The 25,466-nt window shown below is 44.5% G+C and overlaps 3 protein-coding genes and 1 long non-coding RNA gene across 4 annotated transcripts in view; 2 read left to right on the top strand and 2 right to left on the bottom strand.

Annotated features, from left to right (window-relative positions):
- LOC693803 (uncharacterized) overlaps positions 1-25,466 on the top strand; it is a 529,045-nt gene that overhangs the window by 289,450 nt on the left and 214,129 nt on the right.
- Positions 1-25,466, bottom strand: part of LOC720437 (uncharacterized) — a 219,864-nt gene that overhangs the window by 135,008 nt on the left and 59,390 nt on the right.
- Positions 1-25,466, bottom strand: part of LOC114674171 (uncharacterized) — a 71,064-nt gene that overhangs the window by 19,108 nt on the left and 26,490 nt on the right. The gene's annotated exons all lie outside the window — the stretch shown is intronic.
- On the top strand, positions 1,931-25,466 carry LOC144336919 (uncharacterized). Its single transcript, XR_013409351.1, has 3 exons — positions 1,931-3,024; positions 3,343-5,368; positions 23,813-25,466. It is a non-coding gene; the product is annotated as an uncharacterized LOC144336919 (long non-coding RNA).

Raw genomic sequence — 25,466 nt, 5'->3', positions numbered from 1 at the left:
TTAGGGCTTTAATTCCTTTTTTGGAATATTACAATCTGTATGATCATCTCTTGAGAGCGTTTTCCACCATAAAACAAAAAACAAAATGATGCCATTATTCTGAAATACTGAGTTAGCATTTTTGTGCAAATATGTACTATTTATTTTATTTCTATTTTTATTTTTTTTGAGACAGTCTCGTTCTGTCACCCAGGCTGGAGTGCAATGGCTTGATCTTAGCTCACTGCAACCTCTGCTTCCCAGGTTCAAGCAATTCGCATGCCTTAGCTTCCCAAGTGACTGAGATTATAGGTGTGAGCCCTTATGCCCCGCTAATTTTTGTATTTTCAGTAGAGAGGGTTTCACCATGTTGTCCAGGTTGGTCTCCAACTCACAACCTCAGATGATCTGCCTGCCTCGGCCTCCCAAACTGCTGGAATTACAGGCGTGAGCCACCGTGCCCGGCCACACTATTTAATTTTCTATTGATATATAACATGCATTCAGAAATACATGCACAAAGAATTCATTCATGTAAAGCTCAATGAATTGTTCATTGTAAGTACAATGAATTACACAAAGAAACGCACTTGTGTAATCAGAAAATTAAACTGGGCACAGTGGTTCATGCCTGTAATCCCAACATTTTGGAGTCCAAGGTGGTCAGATCACTTGAGTTCAGGAGTTTGAGACCAGCCATGGCAACATGGCAAGACCCTGTCTCTACTAAATAAAAAATACTACACACACACACACACACACACACAGCCAGATGTGGTGGTGCATGCCTGTTGTCCCAGCTACTTGTGAGGCTGGTATGGGAGGATCACTTGAGCTTGGCGGTGCAGGGGGAAGTTGGAGGTTGTAGTGAGCCAAGATCAAACTCCTGCACTCTAGCCTGGCTTACCAGAGCAAGACCCTGACTCAAAAACAAAATAAAAACAAAATATAACTAGCCTCATCCATGTCCCAACAATCACCTTCTCCCAACTGTAATCTTGTTTTCTGTTTGTTTGTTTGTTTTTGAGATGGAGTTTCACTCTTTTGCCCAGGTTGGAGTGCAATGGCATAATCTCGGCTTACTGCAACCTCTGCCTCCCAGGTTCAGGCGATTCTCCTGCCTCAGCCTCCCGAGTAGCTGGGATTGCAGGCATGTGCCACCATGCCCAGTTAATTTTGTATTTTTAATAGAGACGGGGTTTCTCCATGTTGGTCAGGCTGGTCTCAAACTCCTGACCTCAGGTGATCTGCCCGTCTCGGCCTCCCAAAGTGCTGGAGTTACAGGCATGAGCCACCACGCCTGGCCAACTCTTGAGTTTTTATCTTGCCCAAATTCTTATCTTAGGTGTCTGGGGAGTCATGCCCTACAAACCATAAATTCTCATCAGATGGGTTTTATTTGACCCTGTATATCATGACTTACTTTCCAGTGTGACTCAGGCATAACAAGAAAGAAAATAAAAATATTTTACCCTAAAATATATTTCTTTACCATACCTTGAAATTGCCCTCCAAAGTCTCTTGTGGGAGAAATCCACATCCTATAGAGAATCCCTTTTCCCCTTGTTTTTCTCCCTTCCTTCCCAGATCCAGGAGATAATCAACTAAGAGCCAGGAACCCTTTTAAGTCTGACAAAAACTACAACCTGCTCTCTCTAAAGTCTGCTATCTAAGAGCTTCCTCTACACAATAAAACTTGGTCTTCACAGTCTTTTCTCTCTCTCTCTCTCTCTCTCTCTCTCTCTCTCTCTCTCTCTCTATATATATATATATATATATATATATATAAATTTTTTTTTTTTTTTTTGAGGCAGAGTTTCGCTCTTGTTGCCCAGGCTGGAGTGCAATGGCATGATCCCAGCTCACCACAACCTCTGCCTTCCAGGTTCAAGTAATTCTCCTGCCTCAGCCTCCCGAGTGGCTGGGATTACAGGCATGCGCCACTGTGCCTGGCTAATTTTGTATTTTTAGTAGAGATGGGGTTTCTCCATGTTGGTCAGGCTGGCCTCGAACTCCTGACCTCAGGTGATCCACCCACCTCGTCTTCCCAAAGTGCTGGGATTACAGGCGTGAGCCACCATGCCTGGCCCACAATCCTTTGTATGTAACCTGAACATTTTTTTCTGTTGACCCCAGGTTTTTAGATAAACTCAACAACTGTCAACTAGAAAATGTATAAATATACCTATACCCTGGAAGGCCCCACTTTGAGTTGTCCTACCTTTCTAAAGCAAACCAATGTATTTTTTTTGGTTTGTTTTTTGAGACAGAGTCTCATTCTGTCACCCATGCTGGAGCGCAATGGCACAATCTCGGCTCACCACAACCTCCACTTCCCGGGTTCAAGTGATTCTCCTGCCTCCGCCTCTTAAGTGCTAGGGTTACAGGCACACACCACTGTGCCCAGCTAATTTTTTAATTTTTAGTAGAGATGGGGTTTCACCATGTTGGTCAAGCTGGTCTCAAACACCTGACCTCGTGATCTGCCCAGCCTGGCATCCAAAGCACTGGGATTACAGGCATGAGCCACCACGTCCGGCCCAAACCAATGTATTTTTTAAATGTATTTGATGTCTCATGCCCTCTTAAAATATATAAAACCAAGCTGTACCCCAACCATCTTGGACACAGGTTCACAGGACCTCCTGAGGGCTGTGTCATGGGCCATGGTCACTCATATTTGGCTAAGAATAAATCTCTTAAAATGTTTTACAGAGTTTTACTCTTTACATCAACATGACCTATTCTTCATGTAAAAATGCAGATTCACTGGGCCAGACTAAATTGTGTATTCAGTGGAAGGCCGATCAAGGACTCAAAATAATGCAACCTTTGTCTCTTATCTACTTATGACCTGGAAGCACACACCTCAAGTTGTTCCACCTTACTGAACCATACAATGTACATCTTACCCATATTTACTGATGTGTCATGTCTTCCTAAAATATATAAAAGCAGGCTGCAACCTTGATGTGGAAAGTAAAAAGTTCCTCTTCAAAGTTTTCTTTCTTGTTAAAGAATAAATTGTAAACATTAGAAATAATAGTTTCTTTTTTTTTTTTTTTTTTTTGAGACGGAGTCTTGCTCTGTCACCCAGGCTGGGGTGCGGTGGCCGGATCTCTGCTCACTGCAAGCTCCGCCTCCTGGGTTTACGCCATTCTCCTGGCTCAGCCTCCCGAGTAGCTGGGACTACAGGCGCTCGCCACCTCGCCCGGCTAGTTTTTTGTACTTTTTAGTAGAGACGGGGTTTCACCGTGTTAGCCAGGATGGTCTCGATCTCCTGACCTCGTGATCCGCCCGTCTCGGCCTCCCAAAGTGCTGGGATTACAGGCTTGAGCCACCGCGCCCGGCCAGAAATAATAGTTTCTTTTAAAGACTAACTTCCTTCAGAGCCTTCTGCTTTTTGCTAATAACTCTTTGTTAAGCCTTATCCTATGTAGCTGTTAGATATAAGGGAATAAGTACATTCTATGTCCTTGTACTTTTAACCAAGATGTTTGTTCTGGACATGCTCAGGCATGTCCCAGCTCACAGCCTATGCCCTTTACTTACTTGGAAATGTTATTACTTCTCTACGTCCTTTCACAAGCAACTTCCTCTTTTCCTTTTGTTATCTGTTGCTTTTACCTATTTAGGAAAGTTTTAAGTTGTTAGCTAATCAGGTTTAGCTTAGACTGTGAGATCTAGCTCCAACCAATGGAGATACGACACAGCAGTAAGGACCCAATGCATAAAGGATAAATATTCCTGCATTTCTTTGTTCATTGTGCTGTCATGGCAAGATTGCTGATGAGCAGCACCCTTTCTGCAGAAAGTAAAATTGCCTTGCTCAGAAAACCTTTTGTCTGAATGCTGATTTTTCCTTGTAGCACTGAGGAACAAGCATTTTGTTTCTAACACCTGACCACCAGCACATGTCATCAGGATCTCCTGAGGCTATGTTACAAGCATGTCCTTAACCTTGGGAAAATAAACTTTCTAAATTGATTAATCTCAGGTAACTTTTGGGTTACACAACCAAGGCCCTGCTAGCTGGTCACTACTGCACCCCAGACTGATGTACATTATTGCAGTGACTCTAGTGTCTTGATAACAACTGTTTCATTTGGGTGGCAGATGGCCAGGTGTGTACCTGAGACTGCAGCATGGAGCTCCTGGGAGATGTGGAATATTCCAAGCAGCAGCCTCCAGCCAGTCTAGCCTGTGACTGTTTAATAAAAACTATTTAATGTAGAGTGAAGATGGAAATAAACAGCTCCTGAATGCTAACAATGGCTGTTAGTATATTCTAGGCTGGTCCAAGGTAGCCATTCGGAGGTTCTGGGTCCTTCTGTGGCTCCTCTCTCAGTGGCTGGTGGAGTGGTTTTGTCGGTCTTGTGATCCAGGGTGTGTGTGTGTGTGTGTGTGTGTGTAAGAGGAATTGAGGGCAGGGTGGAAAAGGAGGTGAGAGCCAGGTTCCTGGAGGTCACCTCCAGGCATTCTTCTTGAGGCTTGGCAAGTTTCTAATTTGAATTAATTTGTTTCTTGTTAATGGTTCATGTGTCCTGAGCAAGGGGGGTGAGAAAAGAAAATAACTCAAAGCAGTCTGAGCTCTGTGAGGTCTGCACAATTTATCAAGTCCAGAGAGATGAGAGGATGGGACTTAGGTCTCACCTCACACCTGTGCCCAGGGGCAATTGTTTGAAGACATTTTGTTCTTCACTAACTGTCTTGCCCATTATTTCTTTTTTTCCAAAATTTATAAAACAAACAAAAATGTATATAGCCAATCAATAGCTTATTATTTTAATGCAGTCTCGGTAAACAATTTAGGAACCGCCTCCTCATTTATTAGAAAAGACCCACTTGTAATGGCTGGTAATTTGAATATATATTCAGGACAACTTAACTCTATCCTTCTGGTGGCCATCCTCAATATCTGACCTTGAATAAATTATTTTCAAATTAGATTCTGACCTTTTTATTACTTCAGGTTGATGGGGATCTGGCCTGGAACCCTTCTGGGTATAAATAGCCCAACCATGAACCAACTGCTCAGCAGAGGAGATGAATAGACATCTCTGGGGCCTGGCTCCTAATTGCAAAAACAGTTGCACAGGTGTCCCTGAATGCTTGGACAGTCCGTCTTTTCCTGAACCAACTCCCCCCAGCAATGTTTTCAAGCGCACCTTGACCTCTTATCGTCTGTTCTCTGGGATAAAAACCCATCTTCAGGGTTGTCTCTAACAGGAGAGGAACATCAGGTTACTAAAACCTCAAGAACACAGATTATAGATTCGTTTTGGTGTGTACGCTTTTTTTTTTTTTTGAGGCGGAGTCTCGCGCGATCTCGGCTCACTGCAAGCTCCGCCTCCCAGGTTCACACCATTCTCCTGCCTCAGCCTCCCGAGTAGCTGGGACTACAGGCGCCCGCCACCACGCCCGGCGAATTTTTTGTATTTTTAGTAGAGATGGGGTTTCACCCTGTTAGCCAGGATGGTCTCGATCTCCTGACCTCATGATCCGCCCGCCTCAGCCTCCCAAAGTGCTGGAATTACGGCGTCAGCCACCGCGCCCGGTGGACGCTTTCTTAAGGATGGTATGTATGGCAAGGCAGGAAGCAATTTCAGGAGGATACATAAAAATTTGTCCCTAATCGGTAAAGTAGTGAGGCTGGGGTAAAAAAGCTTTTCATTTTTAGGGCCCTTTTTACAATTTATTTATTTGAATTTTACAAGGTACTATTTTTACTTTTATGAAGCCAAGATAACTCCTCTACCGTCCCAGGAGATTAGGAGTTAAACTGGAAGTTTTAATCCTCTATCACAGGGTTGGTTTCCCTGGCAACCAACCTCCATCCTGAAGCTGTTGAGAAGCCCGCCCCCACCCCCCACCCCCGCAGTCATCTCATTAGCATACAAAAGACACCTTATATCAGACATTTCAAAGATTTCAGGGGCTGCATACAAAGACACTGAAACAGACTCTAACCACATCCTTACACTGACAGGAACCTCCGGGCCTGGCTCTGCTCTGGCTCTCCCTGGGGAGGGTTGCTCTACCCTTTTCCTTTCATGTAGAATCCACCCCCATAGCTGTGTGCATACACATCCTTTATAGCAGCAGCATGTCCTGGCACTGGGCATTCTCTGAAATGGTCTTGGTGTTTTTTTTTTTTTTTTTTTTTTGAGACAGAGTATCACTCTGACCAGGTTGGAGTGCAATGGGGAGATCTTGGTTCACTGCTACCTTCGCCTCCCGGGTTGAAGCGATTCTCCTGTCTCAGCCTCCCTAGTAGCTGGGACAACAGGCGCTGGTTTTTGTATTTTTTAGTATTTGTATTTAGTTTTTGTATTTTTAGTATAGATGGGGTTTCACCATGTTTGCCAAGATGGTCTCAATCTCCTGACGGCATGATCCGCCCGCCTCGGTCTCCCAAAGTGCTGGGATTACAGGCATGAGCCACTGCTCCTATTTCTTTATGCATTTGCTCTTGGGAGCTGTTGCTAGATGCAAGAGGCAGATAAGGGGGAGGGGCCCCAGAGAATCTCTGACCTGCCTGCTCATTGGGAGAAGGGGTGGAGCCACAGTAAGTTGATGCTGTGTGCAATTGGGAGGAGACCGAACTCTTCAGTTCCTGTGTGGTGGCCTGGAATTCCATCTGTGAGATGGGAACCCAGTGGTGTAACAGCTCTTGCTTTGCCGAGAGTTTTTTTCTTGCCCAATAAATTGTATTCCCCTCACCCTTCAATGTGTCTGCATGCCTAACTTTTCCTGGTCATGACACAAGAACCCAGGTTTAGCAGAATTAAGGAGTAGAAATTCTGTAACATTCTGTCTAGTTCACCACTACGTTCCCAGTGCTGGGCATAGTGCTTGGCTCAGGGCAGGTGCCCAATGAGCAGTTGTTTAATCAATGAATGTAGAAAGCAAACGTTCCTCTTCAAAGCTTCCCTTTTATTGATATATTTTCTCAGAACTTTCTTCAAGTTTCTTATTTTATAGTAATAACTCTCTGTTAAGCCTTATGTAGCAAATATAACAAAATAAGCATACTCTGACTTCAGTATCTACGATAAACATGATCACAGGCACGTAGTATATTCTATGTCCTTGTACTTTAGTCAAAATATTGGTGCTGGACTTGCCTAGGCAGGTCGCAGCTTGCAGCCTACACTCCTTCCTTATTTGGGAATATTATTACTTTTCTAAAGTCCTTTCGTAAGCAACTTCTTTTTTTCCTTTGTTCCTCACTGCCTTTACCTATATAGAAAAGTTTTTAACTGTTAGCCAATCAGGTTTTAGTTGAGATTGTGAGGTTTGGCTCCAGCCAATGGAGCCAGGACACAGCAATAAGGACATCATGCATAAGGAGTAAATATTCTAGTGTCTTTTTTACTTTGTGTGTGTTCGTGGCAGGATTGCTGATGGGCAACACCCTTTCTGCAGACAGTAAAAATAGCCTTGCTCAGGAAACTTTTTGTCTAATTGCTGATTCTTCTCTGCGACATCAGAAGAATAAGCATTTATTTCTAACAGCTTGGTGGCTTGCCCAGGATCACCCATTCTCCTTCGGGACAGGATCTCTGATCCCCCCACAAGGGGAGGTGCCCCGCCGCCTCTTGCGGTGGCCTCAGAGGCTGGGGATCGGGACTCACCCATTGTGACAAAGAAATCCGGACCCTCAGCAACAAGGGAAAGGGCGGATAGGCTTGCATTGCGCTGCCCCAGCGACCAGATAAAACTCTGTGCACAGACCAAAGTAAAGAAACATTGCAAGGGGCTGACAAAGAACTTCGTTGGTGATGGGGATATTCTGGAGGTTAAAAGCGTGTGTCACTGCACGTGGTGTTGCTTGTGTGAATGGTGTGAATGGTAATAAGCCCTAATGCTGGACAGAGTGAGTGGGTCCTGCCTGTGGTTCCATAGCTACCTCATACGGTTTAGTGTGGATCCTGCTGTGGTGTTTATACCGGCAAGCCAGTACTAAGAGGGGCCTAAATTCCCGCAAGGGAAGTGGCCAGGTACGGCGAAATGAGTGGAGAGTGTAAGAAGCCTCCAGGGGGAAAAAGAGGAGTTAAATCTTCCTCAGGGAAAACAAAACCTCAAGCACTTGAGGTTAAGAATGTAAGCAACCCAGAGAAAACAGGATAGACAAGAAGTCTCCAGGATGAGGCCGGGCGCGGTGGCTCAAGCCTGTAATCCCAGCACTTTGGGAGGCCGAGACGGGCGGATCACGAGGTCAGGAGATCGAGACCATCCTGGCTAACACAATGAAACCCCGTCTCCACTAAAAATACAAAAAAATTAGCCGGGCGTGGTGGCGGCGCCTGTAGTCCCAGCTACTCGGGAGGCTGAGGCAGGAGAATGGTGGGAACCCGGGAGGCGGAGCTTGCAGTGAGCCGAGATTGCGCCACTGCACTCCAGCCTGGGCGACAGAGCGAGACTCCGCCTCAAAAAAAAAAAAAAAAAGAAGTCTCCAGGATGAAGAGGTTAAGTCTACCCGATATTCAATATGGGAAATGTTACTAGTAAATCCGGGGTGAAGAAAGATGCAAGTGATCAAATCCCTCCCCATAGTCCTTTAGGGCTTATGTTAAAGTATTGGAAAGATAACAAAAAAACTAAATTTAAAAAGCAGCAGCAAATAATTAAGTATTGTTGCTTCATTTGGACTAAAAAACCAATTCTCAAGCCAGCAGTTTTTTGGCTAAAATTTGGGTCAGATGAAGATTAGGTCTGTCAACTTTTAATAATGTGTGTTAATAGCAAGAGTCCTGTGTCACAAGAAGAAGATTATGCGTTATGCTGGCAGCAAGGACCTGTTATTCTTTATCCATTAAAAACGACTGAAGGGGCCTAGAAAATAAGGAAGAGTCAGAAATGGCCTCATCTGATAAGAGATGGGACCCTCTAGAACACCTTCCCTCATTTCTTAATAACCCTCTGCCACCTCCCCAGGCAGCATCTTCTGTCCTGGATCTCCTCCTGGACCGATCCCAGACCCGGCTGCCACTCCAGGCCCTCCTACCCATGTTATTCCTCCCCCATATAACCCAGATTCTTGTGAATCCCAGGAGCCTGAAAATTCTAAATATTCCTTCTTTAAAGAAAGGACTCCAGCAAGAATTAGAACAATGTACAAAGGATGTTCGGAATTTCCCTTTTGCTCCCTGCCCCAACCCATGAAGAGTTAACTTCAACTGAAACTAGGCCGCATAAAACTTAGAAACTAGGCCTCATAAAAAAAGAACTTAAAAAATTAACACCAGGTGGCTCTGGATAGGGTCCCACCCTGCCTCAATAGGGTCCCACCCTGATAGGGTCCCACCCTGCCAATTCCGGGAAACAACCTCATGGGGTCCCACCCTGCCAATTCCGGGGGTCCCACCCTGCCTCGAAGTTCCCGGAATCAACAACTCCAGGAAAAAACCTCATAAGGTCCTGCTCTAACCAATTAGAACAAGACACCTTGCTCAGGCCATAGACAGACCCAATTACCACGCGCCTAAAGCTTTGTTTGAATTTTGCGCCCTAAGCTGTGTTTAAACTTGTGTTTGCCTATATAAACAGCCTGTAACAAGCAGTCAGGGTCCCAGGGCCAACTTAGAGCTTGGGACCCTAGCGCGCTAGTAATAAATAACTCTCTGCTGTGAATCTCGTGTCGGTGATCCTTCGCGGCGACCCCTGCCCAGGAAGGAATCGACAGTTTGGTTCCAACATTTGGTGCGTTGGCCGGGAAGTGGGGTCGTCCAAGGACCCCCGACCCATCCAGCGGAGACCCATCTGGCCCGGGCCACAGACTGCTGACTGAACGGACCCACCAGGTACTTTCGTTTTGTTCTGTCTGTCTTGCCGGCTAACTCTGAACTCTGGGGAGTACTCCTTCTGAATTAAGTGGGGAAGGGGGACAGACGTGTCCGGCACCTTCCCACTTACACCCCGGGGGACGCCCTGGCGGTAGTCTGGGAGAAGGCTGACGACTCAGTCAGCCTCTTCAAATCTGTAGGCAGGCCGCCCCTGCCGTCTGAATATTTTGTGATCTTGTGGCGCCACTCTCTGGCCGCGCGGCTTCTCCTTACTTGTCTGGTCTTTGTTTTTGTTACTTTCGTTTTGTCCTTGTTATACGTGGACAAAATAAGACAGACGTTGACGACTCCTTTGTCTCTGACCCTGACTCACTTCCCTGACGTTCGGGCTCGAGCCCACAACCTCTCCATAGAAGTCCGTAAGGGACGATGGCGAAAATTCTGCTCGTCCGAGTGGCCTACCCTCCATGTTGGGTGGCCCCGGGACGGAACATTTGACCTCCCAATTATCTTACAGGTTAAAGCAACAGTGATGGATCCTGGGCCACACGGACACCCAGACCAGGTGGCCTACATAATTACTTGGGAAGATCTGGTCCGAAACTCTCCCTCTTGGGTGAAACCCTTCCTCCATTCCCCTTCCCCATCCCAATCTACCCTCCTTGCCTTAGAAGCCCCAAAGAATCGGAATCCGGACCCGCATAAGCCAGTCCTCCCAGATGAACCCCAGAGGGACCTCCTCCTTCTTGATCCCCTGCCTCCTCCACCTCAAAACCCCCTTCTGGGACCTCCACCTTACGCTTCACCCTTGCCCCCTGTCTTGTCCCCAGCTCTTTCCTCTACCGCCTCGGCCCCTACCCTTTCTCCAACTTCTCCCTCGGCCCCTCCCTCCACCCCGTCTCCTTCTCCAGCCCCGCCCAAACTCACCCCTCGGACGCCGCCGCTGATACCTCCTCATCTCCGCTTGCGGCGGACTGAGGACCCAGAAGGCCCTTCCACTTAGCAATCCTCCCTTTTTCCCCTCCGTACTGTCAATCGCATGGTCCAGTACTGGCCCTTCTCTGCCTCTGACCTCTACAACTAGAAAACCCATAACCCTTCCTTTTCCCAAGACCCCCAGGCCCTAACCTCGTTAATAAAATCCATTCTCCTCACTCACCAGCCCACTTGGGATGATTGCCAGCAACTCTTGCAGGTCCTCCTAACCACTGAAGAAAGGCAGCAAGTCCTCCTGGAGGCCTGGAAAAATGTGCCAGGACCAGGAGGACTCCCAACCCAACTTCCCAATAAAATAGACGAGGGATTTCCCCTCACCCGCCCAGACTGGGACTATGAAACGGCACCAGGTAGGGAGAGTCTCCAAATCTATCGCCAGGCTCTGTTGGCGGGTCTCAAAGGGGCAGGAAAGCGCCCCAAAAATTTGGCCAAGGTAAGGACCATAACTCAGGAAAGGTATGAAAGCCCGGCAGCCTTCATGGAAAGGCTTCTGGAAAGGTTCCAAATATATACCCCATTAAACCCAGAGGCCCTAGAACATAAGGCTACTGTAGCTATGGCATTCATAGACCAAGCTGCATTAAATATCAAAGGAAAACTCCAAAGACTAGATGGAATCCAAACCTATGGATTACAGGAATTGGTTAAGGAGGCAGAAAAAGTGTATAATAAGAAAGAAACCCCTGAGGAAAGGGAAGCCAGGTTAGCGAAGGAACAGATAGAGCGAGAGGATCGTAAGAACCAAGTGAAGGATAAGCATTTAACAAAACTCCTGGCGGCAGTTGTGAGAGAGAAAGGACCAGGGAGAGAGGGAGAGAAGCGGAGGCGGCCGGCTGGCCCCCGTGTCTTCGCATCATGGCAGCCACCGCTATGCTGGTCAAGGACTCTGCTAAGTTAACCCTTGGGCAGCCACTAACTGTTATTACCCCACATGCTCTAGAGGCCATAGTGCAGCAGCCCCCGGACCGGTGGATAACCAACGCACGCCTAACCCACTACCAGGCCCTCCTACTGGACACGGACCGTGTCCAGTTTGGCCCTCCGGTCACCCCAAACCCTGCTACGCTGCTGCCGGTACCAGAAGACCAACCAAGCCCACACGATTGTCGGCAAGTACTGGCTGAGACCCATGGAACACGGGAAGACCTTAAAGACCAAGAACTCCCAGACGCGGATCACACCTGGTACACAGACGGCAGCAGTTACCTTGACTCAGGTACCTGGAGGGCGGGAGCGGCGGTAGTAGATGGCCACAACACCATTTGGGCACAATCACTACCTCCTGGCACGTCTGCACAGAAGGCTGAGTTAATAGCACTAACCAAGGCCCTAGAGCTGTCCAAGGGAAAGAAAGCTAACATTTATACTGATAGCCAGTATGCCTTTGCAACGGCTCATACTCATGGAAGTATCTATGAAAGAAGAGGTCTCCTAACCTCAGAAGGAAAGGAAATCAAGAACAAAGTTGAAATAATTGCCTTATTAAAAGCCCTTTTTCTTCCTCAAGAAGTGGCTATAATTCACTGCCCCGGGCATCAGAAAGGACAGGATCCAGTCGCAGTAGGACGAAACCAGCCACATAACTATTGAACATACTTATACCCCAGAAGACCAGGAAAAAGCAAAAGCCATAGGGGCTATAAAGAACAAAGACACTAAAAACTAGGAAAAAGGAGGAAAAATAGTCCTTCTCCAAAAGGAGGCCCTGGCAATGATCCAGCAGATGCATGCCTGGACACACTTGAGTAATCGAAAGCTAAAATTACTGATTGAAAAAACTGACTTTCTAATCCCAAAGGCAAGTACCCTCGTAGAACAAGTGACATCTGCCTGTAAGGTCTGTCAGCAGGTAAACGCTGGGGCTACCCGAGTGCCAGAAAGGAAACGAACTCGTGGTAACCGCCCAGGAGTCTATTAGGAAATAGACTTCACTGAAGTAAAACCTCACTATGCTGGATATAAGTACTTACTGGTGTTTATAGATACCTTTTCAGGATGGGTAAAAGCCTACCCCACCCGGCAAGAAACGGCACACATAGTAGCCAAGAAAATTTTAGAAGAAATCTTTCCTAGATTCGGACTTCCCAAGGTAATTAGGTCAGATAACGGGCCGGCCTTCGTTTCTCAGGTAAGTCAGGGGCTCGCCAGGATATTGGGGATTAATTGGAAATTACATTGTGCCTATAGACCCCAGAGCTCAGGACAGGTAAAAAGAATGAATAGAACAATAAAAGAGACCCTTACTAAATTGACCTTAGAGACTGGTTTAAAAGATTGGAGACGCCTCCTATCCTTAGCTCTGTTAAGGGCCCAAAATACACCTAACCGTTTTGGGCTCACTCCATATGAAATCCTCTACGGAGGACCTCCCCCTTTGTCAACCTTGCTTAACTCCTTCTCCCCCTCCGATCCTAAAACTGACCTACAGGCTCGGCTAAAAGGACTCCAAGCAGTACAGGCCCAAATCTGGGCCCCCTTGGCAGAACTGTACCAACCAGGACATCCACAGACCAGTCACCCCTTCCAGGTGGGAGACTCTGTCTATGTTAGACGGCACCGTACTCAAGGACTAGAGCCTCGGTGGAAAGGACCCTACATTGTTCTCCTGACCACGCCCACAGCCATAAAGGTTGACGGAATCTCCACTTAGATCCACGCATCCCACGCCAAGGCTGCTCCAGAGACGTCCGGACCAACACCACTTGAGACATGGAAATTCCGACGCTCCGCGGACCCGCTCAAGATAAGACTCTCTCGTATCTAACTCCTTGCTTATTGTTTGCCCTTCTTCCCTGCGCCGTCTCTAGTGTAGTTTTTGACGCTAACCCCCACCGGCCATTTAGCCTGACCTGACAGATAATTAATTTTAATAATCAAGAGGTCTTAAATAAGACCTCCGAGAATGCTCCTATAAAGACTTGGTTTCCAGACCTCTATTTCAACCTAAAAAAAATATATATATATATATAGCAGAAAAGATAAAAGACACAGGCCCCCGGTTTACTGGTCCCACAGGAGTCCTATTAGGAACTCCTCAGGATAGACAAGAATGGAAAGGACAGGCTAGAAAGGTGTCCATCAGCCGGAACAGGTTTTATGCCTGTCCCGGATTCAGGACAGGACAAATAAAAAAAATTTGTAGAGATCTGACTCACTTGTATTGCAAAAGCTGGTCCTGTGTGACTACTAATAATAGAGAGTAGAAATAGGCCACAAAACCTTAGTATATAACCATGTCCTTTGTCCAGCCCTGTACCACAACCCGATATTCGGAAAATTGCAACCTGGTTCGCATCAAGTTTGAAGATGCGGCAAAATCTGATAACAGATAAATAACAACAAGGTTAATATAAGGTCTCTATTTATACCAGCACAACCCGCCTAAAATTCCCCTCCAAATCAGACTATTAGTCAATCCAGACACTGCCCCTGTTGCAGTAAGGCCAAACCAGGTTTTATTAGAAGCTAGGAAGCCCCCAGTTTCCATATCGGAGAAGCCCCAACTAAAAGCTCCTCAAAGCACTTCCCCGCCCTTAATCTCCCTCACCCTCGCCGACATGTTAGGAATTAGGGTAGCGGCTGGAGTTGAGACCAGGACAGCAGCCCTAGTGCATGGTAACCATCATCTGCAACAACTTAAAGTAGCCATAGATAAAGACCTTAGAGCCATAGAACAATCTATCACAAAACTTGAAGAGTCCTTGACTTCTCTGTCTGAAGTTGTATTACAAAACCGACGAGGACTAGAAATTGTCTTTCTGAAAGAGGGCGGGCTCTGTGCAGCCCTAAAAGAGCAATGTTGTTTTTATGCAGATCATTCAAGAATAGTTAAAGATTCTATGGCAAAACTAAGAAAAAGATTAGAAAAAAAAAAAAAAAAAAAAGAGAAAATCTCAACAAAGTTAGTTTAAAAATTAGTACAACCAATCCCCTTGGCTTAGCACCTTAGGACCCCTCATCCTGCTCACGCTCATCCTGACTTTCAGGCCATGCATACTCAACCGCTTACTCACCCTTATTAAAAATAAAATAAACATAGTACATGCTATGGTTCTGACCCAACAATACCAGACCCTCAGGACTGAAAAAGAGGCTCAAGATTGAGCCTCTGACACAAAAAGAGGAGGGAATGAAACTAGGCCGCATAAAACTTAGAAACTAGGCCTCATAAAAAAAGAACTTAAAAAATTAACACCAGGTGGCTCTGGATAGGGTCCCACCCTGCCTCAATAGGGTCCCACCCTGATAGGGTCCCACCCTGCCAATTCCGGGAAACAACCTCATGGGGTCCCACCCTGCCAATTCCGGGGGTCCCACCCTGCCTCGAAGTTCCCGGAATCAACAACTCCAGGAAAAAACCTCATAAGGTCCTGCTCTAACCAATTAAACAAGACACCTTGCTCAGGCCATAGACAGACCCAATTACCACGCGCCTAAAGCTTTGTTTGAATTTCGCGCCCTAAGCTGTGTTTAAACTTGTGTTTGCCTATATAAATAGCCTGTAACAAGCAGTCAGGGTCCCAGGGCCAACTTAGAGCTTGGGACCCTAGCGCGCTAGTAATAAATAACTCTCTGCTGTGAATCTCGTGTCGGTGATCCTTCGCGGCGACCTCTGCCCAGGAAGGAATCGACAGTTCGGTTCCAACACAACATTCTTTCCTTTAAGGAACGTTCCTCAAGGAGGAGGAGCTATTGGTTTTGTGGATGTTCCCCTTACTGGGTCTAAAGTTCGGAGTTTAAAAAGGGAACTAACTAAAGCCACTATTAGATGATCCTGATGGGGAGGCAGATCAAATTGATCAGTTTTTAGGCCCTCAGTTATATACTTGGGCCGAATTAATGTCCAACATAGGTGTCTTTTTTTCAAGGGAAGAAAGAAATACCATCCACAGAGCCACCAAATGCGAACATCCTCCAGGTCAGAATATTCCAGCAGAAGATCATAAATTCCCCACTCAGGACCCTCAGTGGGATAACAATAATGCTGCCCACTGAGATAATATGTGGCATTTAAGAGAAATGATAATCAGGGGGATTCGAAAGTCAGCACCCTGACCCCAAAACCTTTCCAAAGCATTTGATGTCCAACAAGAGAAAGATGAAGGATATATGAGGTTCTTAGATAGATTAAAAGAACAAATGAGAAAATATGCTAACTTAGACCCAGAGAGCCCCCTTGGGCAAGGAATGTTAAAACTGCACTTTGTTACTAACGGTTGGACAGACATTGCTAAGAACTTACAAAAATTAGAAAATTGGAAGAATAGGTCAATAGAAGAGTTATTAGGAGAAGCTCAGAAAGTATATGTAAAAAAGGGATGAGGAAAGACAAAGGCAAAAAGCAAAAATCTTTTGGCAAAATTCACCACGGCAGATGATGCTAGGGACTAGATCTAGACCTGCGTCTATAAGATTTTCTGGGGGAGGTGAAAGGAGAAAATTTGGAAATTCAGGAATGTAAAAAGAAAGAAGGCAAGGTCGGTATTTTAGAGAAGAAAGTCAGAGTAAGTGTCATGGGAGCTGTGGATGTGGAAATGAAAAGGAGAAGCAAAGGAGCCTTGGGCTTGGTAGGGAGGGAGGACAAAACAAATGCTATAGATGCGGGAGACCAAGTCATTTAAAAAGGGAATGTCCTGAGTTAGAAAAGGCAGAGAAAAGCTCTCCCACTTGTAACCACTTTTGAAGAACAGTAGGGGGGTCTGGTGCTCTGTATTTTCTATTTGAAGTCCCATAAGAGCCCTTGATGAATTTAGAGGTAGGACCCAGACATGAATTAATCACCTTTCAGATCAACTCAGGAACAGCCCATTCATCTGTTTTCCTCCAGCTAGTTTAGTTTGGTCCCCAGAAGAATTAACATTTTCTGGAGTTAAAGGGGAAGGATTCAAGGCAAAAGTTTTAGAAAATAACAGAAGTTAGGCCAGGCATGGTGGCTGACACCTGTAATCCCAGCACTTTGGGAGGCCAAAGTGGGTGGATCACGAGGTCAGGAGTTCAAGACCGGAGTTCAAGACCAGCCTGGCCAAGATGGTGAAACCCCATCTCTACTAAAAATACAAAAATCAGCTGGGCATGGTGGTGAGTGCCTGTAATCCCAGCTACTCAGGAGGCTGAGGCAGAGAACTGCTTGAACCTGGGAGGTGGAGGTTGCAGTGAGCTGAGATCGTGCCATTGCACTCCAGCCTGGGCAACAGAGTGAGACTGCATCTTAAGAAAACAAACAAAAAAAAAAATGCAGAAGTGAAATATCTAGATTGATCAACTTATATACAATTTTTATTAATTCCTGAAGCAGGAACCAATTTTTTAGGAAGGGATTTAATGTTAAAGTTAAGTATAGGTTTACAAGTTAGTCCAAACTGTTTCGTAACCTCTTTAAATTTGTTAACTACAGCAGATGAAAAATACATTCATCCAGATGTCTGCTCAAGGGAAGATAATCGGGGAAAGTTACAGATTCCTTCAATATGTGTTCGGTTAAAGACTCCAGGGGAAGTAGTAAGTAGAAAGCAATACCCTATTATTTTAAAAATAAGAATAGGGTTAAAACCTGTTATTAAAGGACTTATTAAAGATGGGCTGCTTGAACCTCGTATGTCTCTATACAATACTGCAATTTTACCGGTCAAGAAATCAAATGGATCATATTGATTAGTGCAAGATCTTAGAGCTATCAATCAAATAGTTCAAACCTATTGTGCCTAACCCCTACTCTATTCTTCGTAAAATTCCATATAGTCATCAGTGGTTCACAGTAATAAACTTAAAAGATGCATTTTGGGCATGTCCTTTGGCTAAAGACTGCTGAAATATATTTGCCTTTGAGTGGGAGGACCCCTATTCAGGGCAGAAGCAACAATAGAGGTGGACAGTTTTACCCCAAGGATTTACAGATTCTCCCAATCTTTTTAGTCAAGTATTAAAGAAGATTATTGTCCCCAAACAGTTACGCTTGCTTCAATATGTAGGTGATATTCTTATATCTGGGGGAGATGTAGAAAAGGTAGCTGGATTTTCTACATAAGTTCTTAACCACCTACAAGATGAAGGGTTACGGGTTTCAACAGAAAAGCCTCAATATGTAGAACCTGAAATTAAGTATCGAGGCCATTTAATAAGTGCAGGTAAAAGAAGAATAAGACCAGAAAGAATTGAGGGAATTGTGTCTCTACCCTTGCCCCAAACCAAACAAGAACTTTGAAAATTCCTAGGATTAGTTAGGTACTGTCATTTATGGATTGCCTCATATGCATTAAAAAGTAAACTCTTACATGAAAAGTTAACTAAAAGGGAGCCTGATCCCCTTATATGGATTTCTGAAAGACTCATCACTGCTCCCTTCCTAGCCTTACCCTCTTTAAAGAAGCCATTTCATCTTTCTACTAATGTAGACAATGGAGTAGCCCTAGGGGTGCTCACTCAAGAACAGGGAGGCAGTCGGCAACCAGTAGCCTTTCTATCGAAAGTATTAAATTTGGTTGCCAGTGAATGGCCTCAGTATATTCAGTCTGTAGCAGCCACAGCAATACTAGCTGAAGAAGCTAGGAAATTAACTTTTGAAGGGTATCTAACAGTGAGCACCCCTCACCAAGTTGGCGCAATCCTAAATAAAAAAGCCAGGAGATGGCTTACTGATTCTAAAATTTTAAAATATGAGGCTATTCTATTAAAAAGAGATAATTTAACTTTAACCAGAAATTAACCACATCCCAAGCTATGTGTGATGCAGTTCTTAAAGTTTATAGATGTATTGGAAGTTATACTTTAGCCAAAAAATTACAGACAGTTGTTTATTTTGCAAGAAAAACAAATAAACAAGCCTTAAGAAAATTACCCCTTGAAGGAAGAAATCCAGGACTAAGGTCATTTCAAAGTGTTCGAATTGACTATACTGAAACGCCCCCAGTTGGTCGCCTAAAATATTTGCTAGTAATAGGAGATCATTTTTCCCATTGGGTAGAAGCCATTTATTTTTCAAGTGCAACTGCCAGTAATGTAGTCAAAGCCTTAATTGAACATATTGTGCCTAGGTTTGGACTAATAAAAAATATTGATTCAGACAATGGAATCCATTTTACTGCCCATGTTATTAAAAAGCTGGCCCAAGTACTAGACATAAAGTAGGAATATCACATTCCTTGGCATCCATCCTCTTCAGGAAGAGTAGAAAGAATAAATCAAACTTTTAAAATGATTTAATTAAATTCGTCCTAGAGACTCGGTTGCCATGAACTAAATGACTTCCTATTGCTTGATTAAGAATTAGAACTGCCCCTGGGAAAAATGTTGGGTTGTTCCCTTATAAAATGTTATATGGATTACCGTATTTACATTCTTTTATTGATGTCCCTACGTTTAAAACAAAAGATCAGTTTCTCCGAAATTATATACTTGGTCTCTCCTTTACTCTCTCTTCTCTTAAAACGAAAGGGCTCCTAGCACAAACACTACCCTTGGAATTTCCAGTACGTCAACACCAGCCTGGGGACCATGTCCTTATCAAAGGACGGAAAGAAGGAAAACTGGAGCCAGCCTGGGAAGGACCTTACCTTGTACTTCTAACCACCAAGACTGAAGTTCATACAGCAAAAAAAGGATGGACACATCATGCCCGAGTCAAAAAAAAGCATCATCACCTTCGGAATCATGGACTGTTATTCTGTCAAACCCTAGCAAGTTAAAGCTAAGAAAAGTTTAATCTTCTATTCGTTCTTTTTCTTTTCTACCCTCTAACCATTCCTTATCTTATTATCAGTGTAACTTGATCTAACCTCAAGTTGTTCCATTTGATGTTTGTTCAATTCTGTCTGATGGGAATTTACAAAGTCAAAAACAGCTTGCTACTTTAGACAAGTATCTCTGTCCTTCTTGGACCTCCTTAGACTGCAAAGATGTCATGTCTTCCTGTACAGACAAAAACCCTGAAAATAGTACTTGTATTACTTGGTGGGAATAGGATTCTTGCTCTTTCCAAACTGAATCTTTATGTTATACTTGGTCTAATATTTAATAGAACACAAAATGTCCACAGTGGAGTTAAACTTCTTCTACAAGTCTTTGCCAATCGTTAGAGCCGTATAATCATTTCACCAAAGGAGTTGCTCTTTCTAATTGTCAACATAACCAATATAATCCTATACAGCTTACTATTACTATTGCAACTTCTAAAGACTCTTCTCCTTCATTAGGTCATATTATGGTATAGGAGCCCATGGTTCAGGAAAAGATCCTAAAGAAATGTTTGAAATACTCTTTATTACTCCTTCCACCTCTTTATCAATCCCTCCTCCTAGACACAATGACAAAACCAAAGTCTCTGTAGTAGAAGTAAAAGACCAAGGCAAATCAAAGCATTTAAAATAGGATATTAGGGTATAATGCCTGGTTAGAATGGATTAAATATTCCATTCGCACTCTAAATAAAAGCAATTGTTACTCTTGTGCGCACGCTAGGCCAAAGGCTCAGATTGTCCCCTTTCCACTGAAATTGTCTTCTAATCAACAAGATCCGGACTGCATGGTTGCTCTTTTTCAAAGTCCTACAGCCTGAAATAGTGAGTTATGCCAAACTCTCTTACTACTATTTCCTGAAGTCCGGCACCCTGTGGGTCAGCCCCCGAGGGCCATCCAGCCTCCATCTTCTGATACCCCTTTCGCTTCATGTCTCTCAAGACCAGGGGAAAATTTGGTGTTTCTTGGAAACTTAACAGGATGCAGTGAGGTCAGGCACTTCCAAGAGCTGACCCGTCAGTCAGCCCTTGTTCATCCCCAAGCAGATGTATGCTGGTATTGTGGAGGGCCTTTACTTGACACTCTGCCAAATACTTGGAGCGGTACTTGTGCTCTAGTTCAAATGCTATCCCTTTTACCCTGGCATTTCATCAACCAAAACAAACAAACAAAAAAACAAAACAAAAAACCCCACGACATCGTAAAACAAGAGAAGCCCCTCTTGGGTCCTTTGACCCCATGTTTATTTAGATGCAACTGGCATTCCACAAGGTATAGCAGGTAAATTCAAAGCTAGAGATCAAATAGCTGTGGGGTTGGAATCCCTCCTCCCACAAAAACAACTAATAAGAATGTAGACTGGATAAACCATACTTATTACAACCAACAACAATTTATTAACTACACTCAAGATGCTATTAAAGAAATAGCAGAACAGTTAGGATCCACTAGTAAAATGGTCTAGGAAAATAGAATGGCTTTAAATATAATATTAGCCAAGAAAGATGGTGTTTGTGTTATGATTAAAACCAAATGTTGTACCTTCATCCCAAATAACACTGCTCCTAATAAAAGTATAACCAGAGCCTTACAAGGTCTCACTGCTTTACCTAAAGAGCTAACTAGAAATTCTAGAATTAATAACCCTATTTCAAATTGGCCACAAGGACGGTTTGGTCAATGGAAGGAAACTATACCCTCCATTCTCACTTCTATTGCAACCGTAATAGGTATACTTCTCCTTCTCGGATGTTGTATTATACCATGCCTCTGAGAGGTAGTGACAAAATTAATAACGACAGTTCTTACCAAAAATACTAAAACCTCTCTTAACTCTCTGCCACCTTATTTTAAAAAACTTTTCCTCTTGGAAGCTCAAGTAAAACAAGCCAAAACATGCTAAAACAATTTAAAGAGGAAAAATAAAAATTAAAAGGGGAGGAATTGTAGAAAGCAAAAGTTCCTCTTCAAAGCTTCCTCTTTAAATCGTAAATGTTACTCTATCTTTTCTCAGAACTAATTTTCTTATTTTATAGTAATACCTCTCTGTTAAGCCTTATGTAGCAAATATAACAAAATAAGCATACTCTGACTTCAGTATCTATGATAAACATACTCACAGGCACGTATTATATTCTATGCCCTTGTACTTTAGTCAAAATATTTGTGCTGGACTTGCCCAGGCAGGTCCCAGCTTGCAGTCCACACTCCTCCCTTATTTGGGAACATTATTACTTTTCCAAAGTCCTTTCATAAGCAACTTCCTTTTTTCCTTTGTTCTTCACTGCCTTTACCTATTTAGAAAAGTTTGAAACTGTTAGCCATTCAAGTTTTAGTTTAAATTGCGAGGTTTGGCTCCAGCCAATGGAGTCAGGACACAGCAATAAGGACTTCATGCATAAGTGATAAATATTCTAGTGTCTTTTTTACTTTGTGTGTGCATGTGGCAGTATTGCTGATGGGCAACACCCTTTCTGCAGAGAGTAAAAATTGCCTTGCTGAAGAAATTTTTTTCTGATTGCTGATTCTTCTCTGCGACATCGGGGGAATAAGCATTTATTTCTAACAATGAACAATGGCACTGTCTGTGCAAGGGAAGCAGAGAGGAGGTCAGAGCACACCTTAGCTCAGCCACTTCCTATCTGGGTGACTTTGGGCAAGCCCCTAAATTTGTTTTCCTTCAGTCACCTTGTCTGTGACATGAGGAATAATTAAACTTACCCAATAGAGTTTTTGCTGATGAGAATTAATTAATTAATTAATTTATTTATTTATTTGAGACGGAGTCTTGCTCTGTCGCCCAGGCTGGAGTGCAGTGGCCGGATCTCAGCTCACTGCAAGCTCCGCTACCCGGGTTCATGCCATTCTCCTGCCTCAGCCTCCCGAGTAGCTGGGACTACAGGCGCCCGGCTAGTTTTTTGTATTTTTTTAGTAGAGACGGGGTTTCACCGTGTTAGCCAGGATGGTCTCGATCTCCTGACCTCGTGATCCGCCCATCTCGGCCTCCCAAAGTGCTGGGATTACAGGCTTGAGCCACCGCGCCCGGCCGCTGATGAGAATTTAATAAGCAAAATTATCTAAAAATGTTTTGAAACACAGGCTGGCACAGTGAGAGTCCTGCACACATGGGAGCTGTTTGCATTTTCATGCCACTGGGTGTTGCAATTTTTTCATTCATTTTTTAGACCTTGAAACTGTATTCACCTTATTCCACATAAGTGTCACCAGTGGAGAGTGTCCAGATTCTTGGTGTCTTTTTTTTTTTTTTTTTTTTTTTTGAGACGGAGTCTCGCTCTGTCGCCCAGGCTGGAGTGCAGTGGCCGGATCTCAGCTCACTGCAAGCTCCGCCTCCCGGGTTTACGCCATTCTCCTGCCTCAGTCTCCCGAGTAGCTGGGACTACAGGCGCCTGCCACCTTGCCCGGCTAGTTTTTTGTATTTTTTAGTAGAGACGGGGTTTCACCGTGTTAGCCAGGATGGTCTTGATCTCCTGACCTCGTGATCCGCCCGTCTCAGCCTCCCAAAGTGCTGGGATTACAGGCTTGAGCCACCACGCCCGGCCCGATTCCTGGTGTCTTGAACAAAGAATTGGACAAAATGCATAAACAAAGCAAGGAAAGAATAAACACATGATTAGTAATCATTGAGGCTTCATGACAGCTGTTATTTTTGTTTTGCATCTGCTTAAAATTTTCTATAATAAAACATTGAACAAAAACAGAACTAATCTACGTTAATTTTTTTTCTTTTTTTTTTTTTTGAGATGGAGTCTTGCTCTGTTGCCAGGCTGGAGTGCAGTGGCGCAATCTTGGCTCACCACAACCTCTGCCTCCTGGGTTCAAGCGATTCTCCTGCCTCAGCCTCCCTAGTAGCTGGGACTACAGGTGTGCACCACCATGCCCAGCTAATTTTTATATTTTTAGTTGAAATGGGGTTTCACCATGTTGGCCAGGATGGTCTCAATCTTGTGACCTTGTGATCCACCCACCTTGGCCTCCCAAAGTGTTAGGATTACAGGTGTAAACCACCACACCCAACCCAGTGTTAATTTTTAAGATTACAGTTATTGGCTGGGTGTGGTGGCTCATGCCTGTAATCCTAGCACTTTGGGAGGCTGAGGCAGGCAGATCACCTGAGGTCAGGAGTTCGAGACTAGCCTGACCAACATGGAGAAACCCCATCTCTATTAAAAATACAAAAATAGCTGGGCGTGGTGGCACATGCCTGTAATCCCAGCTACTCAGGAGGCTGAGGCAGGAGAATTGCTTGAACCTGGGAGGCGGAGGTTGCAGTGAGCCGAGATCGTGCCATTGCATTCCAGCCTGGGCAATAAAAGTGAAACTCCATCTCAAAAAAAAAAAAAAAGTTACCATATATGGTCTAAAAATGGGAAGAAGTCTCAGTTCTGGTAAGTCCCTGCCCCTTTCTTGGAAAACTCATGAATAATTCACTCCTTGTTTAGCATATAATAAAAAAAAACACAGGTATACTTAGTCAAGCAGGCTATACCACTGCTCTGCCTATGGAGTAGCCATTTTTTTTTGTTTTTGTTTTTTTACTTCTCTAATAAACTTGCTTTTACTTCACTGTATGGACTCATCCTGAATTTTTTTTGTGTGTGTGAGGTGCAAGAACCATCTCTTGGGGTACGGATTGGGACCCCTTTCTGGTAACATTAAGATAATGTTATGTTTGTTATGTATGTGAGATTGACGATAAGCTCCCCAAGGAGTTCTTTACTCAGTGTGTGAAGTCAGAGACTACAAACTTGCAGTGGGAGTAAAAATGTTTTTAAAAGAAAGACAAAAGTCACAGAAGTGATTCTCACTGGAATCGCTTAAACCCCTGAGGCAGAGGTTGCAGTGAGCTGAGATCGCGCCACTGTACTTCAGCCTGGGCGACAGAGCGAGACTCTGCCTCAGGAAAAAAAAAAAAGTGATTCTCACTGGTTTTGACTGACACGTATATTCTCACTTTAGAAGGAACTTCATCTAATTTCAGACTTTGGTTCATAGAAGATGCCATAAATCAGCAGCAAGTTCATATCCAGAACTACTCACTGCAGAGAATTTTGTCTCCTGGCTGGTGCTGTAAAATTATCTTTCACGAGTTCCTCTAAAACTTCAATAATGGCGGTAGATTTCAGTGAATCGGAGCCCCCCAAGTCTGCCCACCCCTTGCATCCAGCCGGCGGTGGCATCCACCTTGATCATGGTGAGGTAGGGATTGCCCTCAGTGCCCACCTTCCTGCCATTTGCCTCCACATGCTAAGTCACTGCACACCTCGCAGTGGAGCTCCACCTCACTGCCTAGCAGCACTGTCTGGTTGGCCAGCAGCCATGCCTGCAGAATGGGCCAGTGAGGACAGCAATGTGCAGGGGCACACAAGAGCTGTAAGGACTCTCTGCTGCCTGACCCTGACTGCAGCTCTCACTCAGCATGTCCAGTGTGTACAGCTGCAGGATTCTGCCTGATATGGTTTGGTTCTGTATCTCCACCCAAATCTCATGTTGAATTGTAATCCCCGGTGTTTGGAGGAGGAGCCTGGTGGTTGGTGATTGAATCATGGAGTCAGACTTCAACCTTGCTGTTCTAATGATAGTAAGTTCTCATGAGATCTGGTTGTTTAAAAGTGTGTGGCACCTTCTCCTTTGTTCCCTCTTCCTCCTGCTCAAATCATGTAGGACATGCTGGCTTCCTCTTCACCTTTTGCCACGGTTGGAAGTTTCCTGAGCCTCCCCAGCCATGCTTCCTGTACAGCCTGCAGAACTGTGAGTCGACTTAACCTCTTTTCTTCATAAATTGCCCAGTCTCAGGTAGTTCTTCATAGCAGTGTGAGAATGGACTAACATATAGGGAGCTTATTCTCCACCATCCATGACCAGGTTTCACAGCTGGTGCTGCAACTGTGGGTGAATGCTGAGGTGAGAAGACTGGATCACAGGCCCTGCCCTGCAGAGGCCCCTACCCTAGAC

Source organism: Macaca mulatta, chromosome 19, assembly GCF_049350105.2.
Source record: "Macaca mulatta isolate MMU2019108-1 chromosome 19, T2T-MMU8v2.0, whole genome shotgun sequence".
NCBI classification, from domain to species: Eukaryota; Metazoa; Chordata; class Mammalia; order Primates; family Cercopithecidae; genus Macaca; species Macaca mulatta.
The sequence above is the reverse complement of the archived record's forward strand: the minus strand, read 5'-3'. Positions and strand labels throughout refer to the sequence as shown.